The following is a 15,789-nucleotide window of genomic DNA, read 5'->3' as shown; positions in this document are numbered from 1 at the left end:
CTGTCTTCCACTGCCTCCCGCAGTTTGGTCAAGCTCATGCTGGTGGCTTCGAGAACACTGTCCAACCATCTTGTCCTCTGTCGTCCCCTTCTCCTTGTGCCCTCCATCTTTCCCAACATCAGGGTCTTTTCCAGGGAGTCTTCTCTTCGCATGAGGTGGCCAAAGTACTGGAGTCTCAGCTTCAGGATCTGTCCTTCCAGTGAGCACTCAGGGCTGATTTCCTTCAGAATGGAGAGGTTTGATCTTCTTGCAGTCCATGGGACTCTCAAGAGTCTCCTCCAGCACTGTAATTCAAAAGCATCAATTCTTTGGCGATCAGCCTTCTTTATGGTCCAGCTCTCACTTCCATACATCACTACTGGGAAAACCGTAGCTTGAACTAATGGACCTTTGTTGGCAAGGTGATGTCTCTGCTTTTTAAGATGCTGTCTAGTTTTGTCATTGCCTTTGTGAGTGCCTTTCCCTGGACGGAGTGTGTCTGGCAGGAGCGAGCCAGCAGTCAATCACGCAAAGAAAGTTGGAGTGAGCTCTTTATTAGCAAAAACAGGACCTGCACAGGAGTGTCAGGCCTAATGAGTACAGCAACACATCTCCGGTTGCTCCTGCCCCTATGAAACAGTTGCAGGGACTGAAAGTCCCATCTCCCCACAGCTGTCCCCTCATCTCCAGGGCTTTTGCCAAGCAATCGGAGACTGCAGCTGCATGAAGCTAACGTCTCCTCTGCCCTTTTCATGACTCTTCTGGTTCCGCGACACAAGGGGAAGACGAGCTTGTTGCAGCAGGAGAGGGAGACGCCCATGATTCCTCACCAGCTGGACTCCTCTCTGCCTCTTGGCCTCCTTCTCTCCTGCTTCAGCTTCTCCCTCTGATTCTGGACTTCTCTCTCCCACAGAATCTCCCTGCTCACTAAGCCCTGTTACTGTTGGGATCCTGCCTGCTTGCAACAACTGCTTCTGGACAGTCTGTGTATGCTCTGCAATATTCAACAGGTTATTGTTGAGATCCTTCAACAGTTACGTCTTCAGCGTCTGACACCTCCTCTTTCCAATCTTCTCCCAATAGCACTCCCCGGGCTCTGAGCCTTCTTCCGGGGGGGGGGGCTAGCATTCCTCTGTGGTGACAGTGTCCTTAAACTCTGACAATGCCTCTGGAGGACAGAGGGGTGCATTTAGAAGCTGGCCTACTCTACAAAGGTAATGTTTGCATTCACTGATCTGTCCACTTTTGTTTTTGACTCCCCAAGAAAGATGCCCAGCAGGGAATGTGACCCTTGGGGTGGAAAAAAAAGCATCCCCACCCCCAGTTTATGGGGGACTCTGGGTGGTAGGCAGTGGGAAGCAATGCTCATGAGACAGCTCCAGCAAGCAAACATGTAAACTCAATACATATTTTGCAATTTAAATAATATATAAAAGGCAAAGGTAAAGGACCCCTGACAGTTAAGTCTAGTCGGGAACGACTCTGGGGTTGCGGCGCTCATCTCGCTTTACTGGCCGAGGGAGCCGACGTTTGTCCGCAGACAGTTTTTCTGGGTCATGTGGCCAGCATGACTAAGCCACTTCTGGTGAAACCAGAGCAGCGCACGCAAACACCGTTTACCTTCCCGCCGGAGCGGTACCTATTTATCTACTTGCAATGGCTTGCTTTTGAACTGCTAGGTTGGCAGGAGCTGGGACCGAACAACGGGAACTCACTCCCTCGCAGGGATTTGAACCGCCGACCTTCCAATTGGCAAGCCCTAGGCTCAGTGGTTTAGACCACAGCGCCACCCACATCCCAAATAATGTATACCTATTTTTAGGGTAGCCATACATCCTCTTTTTTCAGAACACATCCTCTTTTCCAGGGTTAAAATTTCTGTCCGGGTGGATTTTTTGAAAGTGCCAAAATGTCCGGGGGGTTTCCTTTGGTACCGAATTTTGTTGCGTTCCTCCCTGGGACCTTCCAATGTCACTCCAGTGCATGCCCTGCCCGGGGCATAGCCTGGGGTGCCTCCGCTTCCCCCTGCCCCAAGCGCTGGTAAATGTGCTCTTCAAAATACAGCAACCCTATATGTTGTTGTTTTTTTTGGGGGGAGCATATTTTATGTCAAAGGTGCATAAGAGGTGCATTGAATTTAAAACTACTTGTGTGTTATTTGCACACCAAACAGGACAGACCAGAGACGCCATCTTGCAAGGGTGACGGGGGGGGGGGGGCAATGTTGTGTGTGTTACATCAGGACGTCTGTAGGAGCTGGGGGTGGAGCCGAAGGCAATGGCTGGTGGTTCCTCCACACTGGCAGGATGCTGCTTCCCAACTCCATCCCCTCCACAGGAGGAGGAGGAGGAGGAGGAGGAGGAAGAAGAGGAAGAGGAAGAGGAAGAGGAAGAGGAAGAAGATGAAGAAGAAGAAGAAGAAGAAGAAGAAGAAGAAGAAGAAGAAGAAGAAGAAGAAAGGAAGAGGAGGAGGAGGAGGAGGAGGAGGCAGAGAAGAGGAGGAAGAGGTAGAGGAAGAGGAGGGGAGGAGGAAGAGGAGGGGGAGGAGGAAGAGGAGGAAGAGGTAGAGGAAGAGGAGGGGAGGAAGAGGAGGAGGAAGAGGCAGAAGAAGAGGAAGAGGTAGAGGAAGAGGAGGGGAGGAGGGGGAGGAGGAAGAGGAAGAGGAGCAGGAAGAGGAAGAGGAAGAGGAGATGATAGAGATGGAGATGGAGATGGAGATGGAGATGGAGATGGAGATGGAGATGGAGATGGAGATGGAGATGGAGATGGAGATGGAGATGGAGATGGAAACGGCCACTGGAGTCGCAGCACCCTCAGCTCTGTGCTCGACCTCCTTCTTCCTTTCAACATTGGCGGGCCTGGCCCCTCCCATGATATATTGAGGGGCCCCAAAACATCTCAGAGTGGAGGAGCTGGCCCCTCTGGGCCAGACCTATGCTAAGCACGAACCAAACTGGAAAATGGTGCAACTGGACACCTCCACCTGCCCCAAATGCAAGAAAACATGTCTCTCCAGTATCAGTCTCTACAACCACAGCAGGAGCTGTAACCTTCCAACAGTTTAACTTTGCCTCCAAAGGCACACTCCTCCATTGTCTCCCGAGACAGACGGATGCCAAGAACTGGTCCGGCTACCTTCCTCTTGCGGGGTGGTCCCAGCAGAGCAACAGCCATCCCAGGCACTGTTCAGTTTGGAGCCTGCAGAGCCCTGGATGAAGAACTGATGTGTGCAAAAAAAAACAAAAACCCTTGCTTTCGACTTCTCTGGAAATTCCTTGGAGGTTTTGGCTCAGCAACGAACCTCCAAATTTGTTTATCTTGAAATTTCACTTTAGGCTAGACTCGGCGACTGCGTAAGGATATGCTACACCAACCCTATCCCCCTCCCCAAACAAGTTCACTCGTCTCATCAGAACTCTTTTTGATTCCTACGTAACCGCACCGAGGATATTTCTCCCCGGCAGAAACCTCTACATTCAATTACAAGAAAATGGTTTGGGCGAAAGTCAGCGGTGACCCCACATAGCCTGCGCTGGCCTCCTTGACTCGGTACCATCAATCCACACATTTCCAGTTGCCAAGGGATGGCAACCAATCGAATCCAAAAGTTCCATAGGCTGCGTTCCTGCCAAACGGCATTGAAAGTGGCTTAACGAAATCCCATAGAAACATCAGCTGCCATAATGGAGAGAGAAGGGGAAAAGATAGGTAGGTGATGACAGATAGATAGATAGATAGATAGATAGATAGATAGATAGATAGATATAGATAGATAGAGATAGATGATAGATAGATACATAGATTAGATAGATAGATAGATAGATAGATAGATAGATAGATGATAGATAGATAGATAGATAGATAGATAGATGATAGATAGATAGATAGATAGATAGATAGATAGATAGATAGATAGATGATAGATAGATAGAGATAGATGATGATGATGATAGATAGATGATAGATAGATAGATAGATAGATAGATAGATAGATGATAGATAGATAGATAGATAGATAGATAGATAGATAGATAGATAGATAGATAGATATAGATGATAGATATAGATGATAGATAGATAGATAGATGATAGATAGATAGATAGATAGATAGATAGATAGATAGATAGATAGATAGAACAAAACAGATTCCTTCCAGTAGCACCTTAAAGACCAACTAAGTCAGTTCTTGGTATGAGCTTTCGTGTGCATGCACACTTCTTCAGATACCTGAACCACCCCACAAGATAGATAGATAGATAGATAGATAGATAGATAGATAGATGATATAGATGATAGATAGATAGATAGATAGATAGATAGATAGATAGATAGATAGATATAGATGATGATAGATAGATGATAGATAGATAGACAGATAGATAGATAGATAGATAGATAGATAGATAGATAGAAGAGAAGAAGAGTTTGGATTTTATATCCCGCTTTATCACTACCCTAAGGAATCTCAAAGCGGCTAACGATCTCCTTTCCCTTCCTCCCCCACAACAAACACTCTGTGAGGTGAGTGAGGCTGAGAGACTTCAGAGAAGTGTGACTGGCCCAAGGTCACCCAGCAGCTGCATGTGGAGGAGCGGGGAAGCAAACTCGGTTCGCCAGATTATGAGTCCACATCTCTTAACTACTACACCACACTGGCTCTATAGATGATAGATAGATAGATAGATAGATAGATAGATAGATAGATAGATGATTAGATAGATAGATAGATAGATAGATAGATAGGTAGATATGTAGATATGGATCAGGGGTAGGCAACCTAAGGCCCGGGGGCCGGATCTGGCCCAATCGCCTTCTCAATCTAGCCTACAGACAGTCCAGGAATCAGCGTGTTTCTACATGAGTAGAATGTGTCCTTTTACATTAGAATACATCCCTGGGTTATTCGTGGGGCCTGCCTGGTGTTTTTACATGAGTAGTATGTGTGCGTTTATTTAAAATGCATCTCTGGGTTATTTGTGGGACATAGGAATTCACTCATTCCCCCCAAAAAAATACACACACACACACACACACATATATATATATAGTCCAGCTCACCACCTGGTCTGAGGGACGGTGGACTGGCCCACGGCTGAAAAAGGTTGCTGACCCCTGATATAGATAGATAAATCTTCCTCTTCTTTTGTATAATTTTCTTTAAGTTTTTCTATTTTACATTTTAGAATATTCATTTAAGCAACCTAAAAACATCAAAACTTATTGACACTGTTGAATTTATCTTAAGGCTGCCAACGTTTTCAAGTGTACACAGTTCCCCCCACCCTCATATATTCAATAAACAGTTTCCAATCTTCTCTAAATGTATGTTCGTCTTGTTCTCTTATCCTTTATGTTAGGTCTGCAATCTGCACATATTCCATCAGCTTAAGTTGCCATTCTTCTTTGGCTGGGACCTCGTTCGTTTTCCATTTTGGGGCTAACGAAACACGGGCTGCAGTAGTGGCATTCATAAATAATCTTTTTTGACACCTGGGAATTTCCATCTGAATTATCCCCAACAAAAAGCCGCCCAGAGTGGCTGGGGAAACCCAGCCAGATGGGCAGGGTATAAATAATAAATTATTATTATTATTATTATTATTATTATTATTATTATTATTATTACCTATCTCCTAACCCATCTCCCTCCCTATCTCCCAACCTCTCCAACCTCAATTCCAACCCCACCTTAACCAACCCTCACTCTCCACTAACTGTTTCTCTTCAAATCCCTGACCACTGGTCTTGCTAGCTAGGGATGATGGGAGTTGTAGTCTAAAAACAGCTGGAGACCCACTTTTTCCTCTCATGCCACATCCTCTCACTTAGATAAATTGTCCCCACCTCACTGAACTACCCTTAACCCGAAAGTTTCTTCTCCTTTTGTCTTAAAATTCTAACCCAGAGTTTCCTGCGGGGGGAACTTTGTGAGGGGATATTTAGCAAGTTGGAGTCTCAGACAGGTTTTCTTCAAAAATAATAATAATAAAGACTTATTTAAGGCAAGTGGTATTTAACCAAGTGGATTAAACTTAGGTTGCTTCAGGAATACAATGCGATTTCACTTTAATTTGTCCTCGGTTGTTTTTGCGTTACAGGTTTGGTTCTTTTATACGGTGATGTTTTCTTTCAGTTATCCACCCCCTTTGACAACCCTGCTCCTGAGGTGCTTTAAGTAATAGACCAAAGTGTGCTCCACACACACCTCCTTTCACTGGGTTTGAGAGTTTCTTCTGAAACGGCCTTGGTCCAGTATACTTCTGCGAGAAGTGAGGTTACAGGGAACCAGGCAGAGGGTCTTCTCGGTGGTGGCGCCCACCCTGTGGGACGCCCTCCCTTCAGATATCAAGGAAATAAACAACTATATGACTTTTAGAAGACATCTGAAGGCAGCCCTGTATTGGGAGGGTTTTAATGCTTGATGTTTTTATCCTGTTTTTAAATATGCTGTAGGCCTCCCAGAGTGGTTGGGGAAACCCAGCCAGATGGGTGGGCTATAAATAAAATTAATAATAACAACGATAATAATAATTTGTGGATGCTGCCCCACTGAAAGAATGATTTCTTTTGGTAATAGCTGATTTTCTATTCTAACACTTCTATATGGTTTCCATTTGTATGATTTGACATATAATTGTAAACTGCTTTGATGCTCTTCATGCTTAGTGGTCTATAGATATATATAAATAAAATAAATATATTCCTTTGAAATGGCATATCACTGATCTAAAGCTCCCAATGGCATTTTGGCACAGCCTTAGCCTTCAATCAGTCTTTCTTCCTTTGAAACATCCATCCCCTTCTAAGACACACCCGTGATTAGTAAATCACCATCTCTCTCTACCGACACCCCATTATTCACGAAACCGCACTCAACCCGCCATGTCGAGAGTCAGTGGAAAGTCTTACTGAGGTGGCCACACACAGACTGGGAGAACTCGTTCAACAACACCTCTGTGTTTATTCTATTTGTTAGCGAGGGATGTGCCAACTTGGCCCGTGAGCCATGTGGAAGAATAATAATGTGAATTTGGATTCTGCGCTGGGAGAGCTTAGTCCACAACTTCACAAGGAGTTGTCCTATGAAAGAACGAGTCTTTGTGGAAGGTGTGAATTGGCATCGATCAACCTTGAAAGAAATAGCCTTGTTGTTATTTCACTGAAAAGAAGAAACTTTCTAGGAACATCCAGGATAGCGGGCTGGGATGTTGCAAAAAGCAGACAGCGGGCATAGGCCGAATTTTCACATTAATCAAGGTCCTCAAACCTGTATCAACAAGACTATTTATTTATTTAAATTTTACTTATACTTTTCAGATAGATACATTTCACTGATTTTACAGTCATTTTGATATTTCAAAACTTGACTTCCTTCCCCCTTTTTATGCAGTTCCTTAAATTTATTTTTAATATCTTCTGCAGATCTAAATTAACTTAACTTACTTATTTATTTATCTTCTTTAAATATATACTCTTACGTAACTGCAGGTTATTACAATAATCCTGCCAATGTTCTTATCTGTTTACAATTTATCTGTAAATATTCAATAAACCATTTCCATTCTTTTATAAAAAGTTTGTTATCTTGATTTCTTATTCTTCCAGTAAGTTTCGCCATTTCTGCTTATTCCATAATTTTTTGTATCCATTTTTCCTTTGTTGGAACTTTTTCTTCTTTCCATTTTCCTTTTTGTGGCTGTAGTCGCATACACAAATAAGTTTCTATACAATTTAGGTAGGTCTATCCCTATAATTCCCAAGAGAAAGGCTTCTGGGTTTTGCTTTGTTTTTTACAAACGTTATTTTAAACATCCGTTTCATTTCATTGTATATCATTTCCCAGTAAGCCTTAACCTTACTACAAGACCACCACATCTGATCAAAAGTACCTTCTTTCTCTTTACATTTCCAACACCTGTTTCGACAAGACTTGGCCAAGGAAATGGTTCCTCTGCAACTATAAACTTACAGAACTGTAGAGTTGGAAGGGGGTACCAAAGGATCATCCAATCTAACCCACAGCAATGCAGGAACCACAGCTAAAGTGTCCCTGACAAATGGCTGCCCAACCTTAAAAACTTCCCTTGAAGGAGAGTCTACCACCTTCCAAAGGAGTCCGTTCCACTGTCAAACAGTTCTTATTGTTGGGGGAGAGAAAAATGGCTGCACCATTTTTCTCCCCCTCTCCCTTACACACACACCGTGGTACTGCCTCCTCCCTCCCTCCTCTTGACTTCTCCCTGCCCTCCCAAACCCTCAGATCAGACAGCTCCAGTTAGGAAAGCTTGTACTACAGTGATACCTCAGTTTTCAAACATCTCGGAAGTTGAACGTTTCGGTTTTTGAACGTCGTAAACCTGGAAGTACATGCTTGAGTTTTCGAACACGCCTTGGGAGTCGAACATGCCACATGGCTTCCGCTGAGTGCAAGATCTGGAGGCCTAGCTGTCAGCTGTTGAGTTTTCAATTTTTGAATGTTTCAGAACTCGAAAAATTCCAAAGTGATACGTGAATTAAAGGAGAAATGTGTTATGAAAGTGAAAGGGCAGCTGTTAATAGCCCTGTGTACCATCACTGAACAGTCTTCTCGAAGCTACGAACATGAGTTTGACCAAACTGCGGGAGGCAGTGGAAGACAGGAGTGCCTGGAGTGCTCTGGTCCAGGGGGTCACGAAGAGTTGGACACAATTAAACAACTAAAAAACAACAACCATCCTCCAATGGCAACAAATCATTGGATCAGAATTTATAATGCGTTATTACTCTTGATACGGCATAATGCAACTTGCCAGTGGAAATCTAGCTACCAAATGTGTAACATACAATTGTCTGGCTGGCTGCTTTTGACATTCCTGGCCCAACTAGCCTTTGGTACCAAGGAAGCCCACTCAGAGAGCTGGCAAAGAGCCCCATAAACCTGCAAGGCTTTTAAAATCCCATTTTGCACAAACAGATACACTGACTAATTTAGTGTGCAAAAAAATTGGACGGAACACTGATATGCTCAAACCCTTGCCCCCAAATGGTAACCATTTTGGAATTTGTCCTTGAAACCGAAATTATTTTGGGGAGAGACTGGATGTTCATATGTTTATACGAGCAGGCTTCAGATTATCCTCTTTGACTGTTTTCTCAGAGGAGGAATTCCAGAATGACGTCCCTGAACCAAAATGGGTGGTTCAGGAAAGGTCTGCCAAACTAAGGCAGTTTTGACTATCCCTCCATCTTAGATGGGCCTGGGGAAACTTTGGCTGTCCAAAAGTTATTGGACTATGACTCCCATCATCCCTGGTCATTGGTTACTTCTGGCTGAGGTTTATGGGAACTGGAATTCAGCAGCATGGCGGGGGGGGGGGTTCAGGTTAGCCAACTGTCCGGTCTGTTGGTGGTTGCTTGCAAGTAAACAGCCAAGACTCCGACTTGTCTTTTGCAGATTTTATTTAGCACAACTATGTACAGTTCAGAGATCCAGAGTTCATGTCTGTCTCAGTCACTTGCAGATTACGGGAGTGGCTTTTTCCCGGTCCCCTCCCCCCCCCAGCATTATAATTTAGACACACCCTCCCTGAATCTCCAGCTCCCCTCCTTACTTTTCATACCTCTGCAAAAACTGGGGGACAGAAGCTGCATGTTTGTGTCCCGACCAGCCTGGCTGAGGGAGGTGCTTGGGCTCACAGTAAAGTCTGTGAGCCCCTGCCTTGCTTCGCACCAGGCCTCACTCTCTCCACTGCCCAACGAAGTGCTGCTTCTCAGCAATGGAGACCCCCTGTACTCTTCTGCCCCCCTCCCCCCTTTCGATGGCAGTACCCTGACACCAACCTTTGATCAACACATCTTCCCTTTACAGGGCCTATTAGTGGTTTGTCCCTCATAGTCTAGGCTTGACACAACATCATTCTAAAACAGAAGTTCTCAAAGTGGGCAATATTGCCCTCTGAAGGGCGGTGAGTTTGCCCAGTGGGGCACTCAGAGGCAAGAGGCTGGCAGGTCTTGAATTTTATTGTGATATTATCTCCCGCAAACCACTATTGTGAAGATTATTTTTACAGGGTAGAATCAGAATTGTAGAGTTGTAAGGGACCACGAGGGTCCTCTAGTCCAGCCCCCTGCATTGCAGAAAGATTTCGCCCAATGTGGGGATTGAACCCACGACTCTGAGTTTAAGAGTCTCATGCTCTACAAGCTGGAGGCTGAGTTTATGGAACCGGGGGGAGGAGGCGGCCCAAAAGAGTTTGGGAACCACTGATCTAAAATGGTATGGTTTGTTTAATCTCCGGTGCTTGAAGGGTAGAAGTCCTCCGTTTCATTGTAGTAGCTCCTGGTTCCCTTCCCGGTTCGCCCTGTATTTCTTCTGCGACACAAAACTGGGTGTGTGTGAGAGTGAGTGTGGGTGTGGGTGTGGGTGTGTGGAACTAACAGAAGCTCCCCTCCTGGAGCACATTGCTGTAAAGTATGCACAAATGCTCCAGGAGGAGGTCATGAGGCATCCCTGGAGACCACCATAACTGTTCCGGAACATGGAACGTGAGGAGGAAGGGGACAATTTGCGGGTAGACCTCCAAAGGAAGGAAAGGAATATTCCAGCGACAGCTTCCAATGCGGGTGTGATGTGTGGCTCTGCTCTTCAGCCGAGGGTGGCTAATTGGAAGCGAGCACCGACTTAATTGCAACTTGCTAATTCCCGGTTGTTAAGGACGGTCGTATAAAAGACCGAAAGAGAACGGGGTGGGGGAAAAGAGAGAGAGAAAAAATAAGGAGAAAGAAAGGCAGGCTGGCGTTAACACGCAGCAATTTACACCTCGTGTCCAGATCATAATTCTTGGCCTCTGGTGCCTTCCACACTCCTGAGATTTATGGCCGATGGCCCCAACGCGGTCGCGAAATGGCAAGGCACCGAGACCTTGCGGTGAGATGGACTGAGGTTAGAAAAAACAAAACGGGAGCTTAATTTATGGGAATGCTTCTTTGGACAGGAACCCCAGGCCAAGCACAGCTCTCTTCTAGTGGAAAAAAGGGGTTGCAAAGCATTTCCTTATTCATTCTGTCTAGGGGAATATATCGTGGACTTTCCCCCTCATCTCATTCTGCTCTTTTCCTTTCCTCTGCAGAGCCAGAGTGGTGTAGTGGTTAAGTGTGATAGACTCGTAATCTGGTGAACCGGGTTCGCTTCCCTGCTCCTCCACATGCAGCTGCTGGGTGACCTTGGGCTAGTCACACTTCTCTGAAGTCTCTCAGCCCCACGCACCTCACAGAGTGTTTGTTGTGGGGAGAAAGGGAAAAGGAGATTGTTAGCTGCTTTGAGACTCCTTCGGGTAGTGATAAAGCCAGATATCGAATCCAAACTACTACTACTACTACTATTACTACTATTCTTCTTCTTCTTCTTCTCCTTCTTCTTCTTCTTCTTCTTCTTCTTCTTCTTCTTCTTCTTCTTCTTCTTCGCATTGGTACTGACTATGAGGGGTGGTTGGTTTCTCCTATAGAAGCAGTTGGCGCCCATTCACCGAAAGAGTGCAAGCCAGCGATGGGGGACTTGTGGTTCTACAGGTTTTACTGGGCTACATCTCCCACCATCCCTGACCACTGTCCTTTCTAGGTGGGGCTGATGGGAGTTAAGGACATTAGTTAAAGTCCAACATCGATAGAGCCACAGATTCCCCATCTCTGGTGTGAAGACTCTGTAACCAGTGAGAGCATCCTGATATTTGGGGCCGCCAGCTGCTTGCATGGAGTCTTGGTTTTCCTCTCCCACTCCCCAGCTCCCAGGAGCAGAGACTTAGGATGCTCCCCTATGCTACAGCAGGCTAGTTCTATTCCAACTAGGCCAGATTTGTCTCGGATGTAGTTCCCCCCATATGCTACTGGACTCCAAGTCCCATCAACCCTAGTCAGCATGGCCAATGGTTGGGGATGAGGGAATTGTAGTCCATCTGACAACGGCAAGAGTTGGCCCAGAAATGGAAGCAAGAAGACATTCAAGCGAAAGAAGAATGGCAGACAAAGTTAATGGACTATGCAGAATTGGACAAAATGACAGGAAGGATTCAAAACATGCGGGACCAGAGATTTACAGACAATCGGAAGAAGTATATGAACTATTTGAAGAGCAACTGTAATCAACAAATTACGCACAAAGTTTTGTAAGGAGAAATATATGAAGTGTTACAAAGTAGAAAAGGATAGAGATATTGGTTATGCATTTGAAATGTAACAGGGAAAATAAGAAATGCATACTAAGAGATTAGATTGGGAAATTTTCAGACTGGACTGATGGAAGTAAAAAAAAAATGAGTAAGATGTAAAAGTATGTTTAATTATTGTTGAAAATGGTATGTTAAAAAAACTAATAAAAAATTATACATATATAAAAAGAATTGTAGTCCGTTTGAAGGACACCACCCGAAGGCTACCCTAAAGACTTATCCATAATAGAATCATAGAATTGTAGAGTTGTTGATCGTCGAAGAATTGATGCTTTTCAATTATGGTGCTGGAAGAGACTCTTGAGAGTCCCATGGACTGCAAGAAGATCAAACCTCTCCATTCCTAAGGAAATCAGCCCTGAGTGCTCACTGGAAGGACAGATCCTGAAGCTGAGGCTCCAATACTTTGGCCACCTCATGAGAAGAGAAGACTCCCTGGAAAAGACCCTGATGCTGGGAAAGATGGAGGGCACAAGGAGAAGGGGACGACAGAGGACGAGAGGCAGTGGAAGACAGGAGTGCCTGGCGTGCTCTGGTCCAGGGGGTCACGAAGAGTCGGACATGGCTAAACAGCAATAACAAGGTACCACAAAGGTCCTCTAGTCCAACCCCATGCAATGCAGGAATCTCAGCTAAGGCATCAATGGCAGGTGACCATCCAATGTGTGCTTAAACATTGCATGAGGTTGGAATAGACAAGCCTTGGTTGGGTTGCACTGTTAACAATGGGAAAGGGTCGTAGCTCTGTTTCAGAGTGACTGTTTTGCACGAAGAAGGTCCCAGGTTGAATCCCCAGCATCTACAGGTAGGTCAGAGAAAGAGAAATCCCTGCTTTCAACCCCGGAGAGCCACTGCTGGGCAAGGCAGACAAATGGTCTGACTCAGTCTAAGGCAGCTTCCTGTGTTCCTGCGCTGTTTCACCAACTGCAGTTAAAAACAAGCTTCTCACTGTGGATCCCAGGACTCTCTAAGCTTTCAAACGTCTGCAGCGTCAGCTGTCTCCAAAGAAACACACGGCTGGCTTTTGTTTTGCAATATTTCCTGAGAAACGAACCGACCAGGGAAATAACTCAAGGTGGGGAGGCAGAAGGAACTTTGGTTTTGATGGACAGCTCTAGCTTCTCATCACACTGAACTGCTTTTTCCAGGACCTTCCGATCACAGAGATTTGGGGGGGGGGGAAGGATTTTAATAAAAACATTTTTAAAAAAGAAAGAAAAGGAAAGGGATTTAAAACAGTCTGCTTTCCATGTGGGTCTATGCCTTCCCTCACTCCAGTCAAAGTGCATTGCCAAGCAGAGCTAAACTATGGAAACTGGGGCCCACAGAAGACAGTGATGGGTACCAAATTAGCTTTCAAAGAGGATTGGATGAATTCATGAAAGAGAGGGCTATTGATGGCTACTAGGCTACTGATGGGACACGGGTGGTGCTGTGGGTTAAACCACAGAGCCTAGGACTTGCTGATCAGAAGGTCGGTGGTTCGAATCCCCGCAACGGGGTGAGCTCCCATTGCTCGGTCCCTGCTCCTGCCAACCTAGCAGTTCCAAAGCATGTCAAAGTGCAAGTAGATAAATAGGTACCGCTCCGGCGGGAAGGTAAACGGCGTTTCCGTGTGCTGCTCTGGTTCGCCAAAAGCGGCTTAGTCATGCTGGCCACATGACCCGGAAGCTGTACGCCAGCTCTCTCGGCCAGTAAAGTGAGATGAGCGCCGCAACCCCAGAGTTGGTCACGACTGGACCTAATAGTCAGGGGTCCCTTTACCTTTACTGTAGGCTACTGATGGCTATTGATGTTTTTAATGTATTTTTAATCTCTTGTTGGAAGCTGCCCAGAGTGGCTGGGGAAATCCAGCCAGATGGGCGAGTGTGACGTTAACATATGAGAGTGTTGTTGTTTAGTCGTTTAGTCGTGTCCGACTCTTCGTGACCCCATGGACCAGAGCACGCCAGGCCCTCCTGTCTTCAACATATGAGAGTGCTGGAGGTGAAATAGTTAAACAAGTTACCCAATCAGAACCCAAGGGGGTGGAGTCAGAGGGACTATAAAACCAGCTCTGGGAGGGGCGAAGGGAGGAGTTCGTTGGGAGGTTGGTTGAAGTAGGAAAAGTAGGATTGGGAAAGAGTGTGGGTTGGTTGAGTTGGTGTAGCGAAATAAGCTGAGTCAGGATCAGTTAGGAGCTAGGAAGACAAGTAAATAACTGAGAGATGGTTTAGTGAGTGAGAGCAGGTTGCAGAAGTTATAGGATAGGCACCCCATGATTGTAATTGACCGATACCGTTCATGAAACCACACGCTCGTTAAACTGCAATAAATAAACAGAAGTTTATGTTCCAATTTAACCCTGACTGGACTCAGTATTGTCCCAGGTAGGGCCTGGGTGGTGGCAGCGAGAAATAAAGTGGCGGCACAGGGATCAATAGACGGTGAAATGTCCGGGGACCCTGTGTGATCACCACAGAGAGGTAATAATAATAATAATAATAATAATAAGCCTGATGTTTATGCTCTGCCTGCAGAGTCAGAGGCAGCAATGCTTGCGAATACCAGTTGCTGGAAACTGAAGAAGGGGAGAAGTCTTCTGTGCTTGAATCCTGCTTGCAGGTTTTCCCCAAGCATCTCTTTGGCCACTGTGAGAACAGGATACTAGATTGGGAGGGCCATTGGCCCGGCTGGCTCCTTTCACGTCCTTATGTCCTTTCTCACTTCAATATCCCTCCTCGTTTTTCCATATGGCCAAACAGAGAGTGTCAGCTGAGGCCAAGGCTGGGTGTGTTAAGCCTCTGAGACAACAGCCCTCTCGCCTCTCCCTGCTGTGAGAAAAGGCGATATCAGCGCGTCTAAAGATAGACGCCTGTGCCATGAGTGACGGGGTAGAGATAGGCTTTGTTGCTGTTGTGTTCTGATAAAGCCCCGCCCTTGGATCCCTCTTCTTGGAAAGCTACAAGAGTGCCAAAGGAGATGATGGGCTGTACAGCTGACCTTGTTGAACTGCAGTGGGTATTTTTGATGCTGGGAGAGAGTCAACAAAAGTACCAAGCCAACAAGGACCCAGGAAGCCCTGTAAGCAAGAGTTGTGACTGGTGCGATTTCATATTTGCACCCTGCTTTCCCAACAACAATGCTGAGCTGAGGGCAATTCACAATAATAACTGTGGCATTAAAAATGAGTGAATGTTACAATCACTATAATCCTATCAAGAGCACATTGGCGTATAGATAAGACTAAAACCAAATTCATCAAGCAGTTAATACAATTCATTATACAGTGGTACCTCGGTTTATGAACTTAATCCGTTCCGGAAGTCCGTTCTTAAACCAAATCTGTTCTTAAACCAAGGCGTGCTTTCCCTCATGAGGCCTTCCACCATTCAGATTCTGTTTGTAGATTGAGGTAAAGTTCGCAAACCGGCACACTACCTCCAGTTTTGCGGAGTTCGTAAACCGAATAGTTCATTAACAGGGCTGTTCGTAAACCAAGGTACCTCTGTAAACTCGTACAGTCGGGTTATTGAACAGCTTAGCTGCCAAACAAATTGGCTCCCAAACGCCACAAACCTGGAAGTAAGTGTTCCAGTTTGCAAATGTTTTTCAGAAGCTGAACGTC

This window comes from Podarcis erhardii, assembly GCF_964252035.2.
Source record: "Podarcis erhardii genome assembly, chromosome: 12".
Classification (NCBI taxonomy): Eukaryota; Metazoa; Chordata; class Lepidosauria; order Squamata; family Lacertidae; genus Podarcis; species Podarcis erhardii.
This window is presented reverse-complemented; position numbering follows the sequence as displayed.